At 35.8% G+C, this 2,132-nt stretch overlaps 1 long non-coding RNA gene across 2 annotated transcripts; it reads right to left on the bottom strand.

Moving 5' to 3' along the window:
* Nucleotides 1-279: 279 nt before the first annotated feature.
* On the bottom strand, nucleotides 280-1,931 carry LOC111462568. Of its 2 annotated transcripts, XR_002713764.1 has the most exons (3): nucleotides 1,388-1,929; nucleotides 561-801; nucleotides 280-431 (listed from the first exon to the last, which is right to left on the bottom strand). It is a non-coding gene; the product is annotated as an uncharacterized LOC111462568 (long non-coding RNA). The 2 variants fall into 2 exon arrangements; XR_002713763.1 differs by lacking the exon at nucleotides 280-431 and having other exon boundaries at nucleotides 460-801; nucleotides 1,388-1,931.
* Nucleotides 1,932-2,132: the final 201 nt, after the last annotated feature.

Raw genomic sequence — 2,132 nt, 5'->3', positions numbered from 1 at the left:
ACCGATGTGAGATCTTACAAATTCCCTCCACATTCTTTAGTTATCGACCTTTGATTTGAATGTTTATCAGTTCCTACGACCAAATTATATCCATCTTGGAGATTAGAAGTCATCTACCCTACCTTTGCATGGAATTACATGAACATGTTAAGAATCTCCATAATCTCCATAAAAGTGTTTATCTAAACAGATGTGAATTTGATTTTGGAGAAGAAAAACAATCGCTAAACTCAAGTTCAATAACCATTTTATTATTTGTTTTACAGTAAATTAAACTCATAAACACATGAATTTCTTTGTTTTATTATTTTTTTTTGAAAGATTAAAATTAGAAAATAAAAGGCTTTCCATCACCCACCAACACTCCCAAGAAAAACCACCTTAGCTAGCTGGGCCATCACTTTGGGGACAAGAATTCGCACGCCATCTCACTATTTTCCCCCAAATAATTTCATGAAATATTGAACAGATCGTCATAATTAACTTTTATCACATAAAAGAACCACGAAGAACAAACAAACCCACGACAAATTCCTTAAAAAAACATCAAATTTACTCACCCATTTTCGTGTTCATGATCCACCTCCCAATTATCCACACGGTTCAACCTGTAACAAACAACAAAACTAATACATTCATTCACTTAATCTCTTGGATTTCATGGAATTCAATACTAAATTAACGTGGAGGTTTTAATAGGGACAGTAGCAGAAGGGTGGCATAGTTGCACCGCCGCCGCCGCCACACTGGGTCGTCGGGAAAAACAAAAACTCGCCACCGCCGTCCGGCTACATCAGAAACCTGCTAATAAGATATTACTAAGATTACATTATGCTCTCTTTTTGGAGGCCATGAACATGAGCAATCGTCTTTTAAGAAAAATATTTAATGGGTTTTGTCAGGCTTTAATCATGAGCCCACGTAGGTAACTCAATGACTGCGGCTGTAAAAATACATTAAAAAAAAAATTGAAAAATAAACAAATAAACCCTAAATGTCTATTTAGAAAACCCTAGATTCATGAAGAACATCCATTTGATTGAAAATGAAGATGACCCATTTCATAAAAACGCATGATTTGATGAAACAAACGAAACCCACAAAAAATTCATCACAAAAATGGAAACTTTCTGAGAAATTTCAGATTCATGAAGCTAAAACATCCAACAAAACATGTTTTTCAAAATTCGTAGAAAACCCTAGATTCATGAAAAAAAGATCCATTTGATTGAAAATGAAGATAACCCATTTCATAAAAACTCATGATTTGATGAAACAAACAAAACCCACAAAAAATTCATCGCAAAAATTGAAACTTTCTATGAAATTTCAGATTCATGAAGCTAAAAATCCAACAAAACATGTTTTTTCAAAATTTTAAAACAACCTCGTACCACATGATGATGAAGGGATGTAGGGATCAAGAGGGTGTTACAAAGAGGAGCCAAACAGAGCTCAATTGGCAGTATGCCCACCTCCAAGTTGAAAGAACAAACCAAACAACACAACACAACACACAAAAAGCAAAGGGCTTTCGTGATTTTTAAGGTTTTTGTTGATAAACCTTGTTTTGGGTATTTGAGGTGGACAGAATGCCAATAAATTCTGTTGGAAACCCTTTGAGAAACCCCCATGAAAGAGCTCATCTTCTTCTTCTTCTTCTTCTCCTTCCTTGAAACGCAGCCATGAAAAGAGAGCAAAGAAAAGGAGAGAATTTAAGGAGGAGGAGAGAGAGAGAGAGGAGTAAATGAGGAGAGAGAAGTTTGGTTAAGAGTTGATATTTAGAAGCATCACAGAAAGGATCATCATAGTTATTCCTCCCCTTACTTTCCTCGTTCTTGATGAACAACTAATGCTTTTTTTTCTTTCTTTTTTGTAATCTGTCTTTTCTGAGAGTGCAGTGAGTGAGTGAGTGAGGGAGGGATGGAGTGGGCTCATTTCTTGGCCTTTCCCTCGGTTTTGATGCCAATACATATCATAATATATCAACAAAAAGATGACAGATTTTGAGAAACATCGGTTTCAAACCTAAAACGTATGCGTTTAGGGCTGTTTGTGTGTACCTATGTGTTTGCTTGCGTGTACCACTTTTGAGGTATGACATTGTCTTCATGCTTAAGCCATTGCCTCTC

This window comes from Cucurbita moschata, unplaced genomic scaffold (genome assembly GCF_002738365.1).
Source record: "Cucurbita moschata cultivar Rifu unplaced genomic scaffold, Cmos_1.0 Cmo_Scf00027, whole genome shotgun sequence".
Lineage (NCBI taxonomy): Eukaryota > Viridiplantae > Streptophyta > Magnoliopsida > Cucurbitales > Cucurbitaceae > Cucurbita > Cucurbita moschata.
The sequence above is the reverse complement of the archived record's forward strand: the minus strand, read 5'-3'. Positions and strand labels throughout refer to the sequence as shown.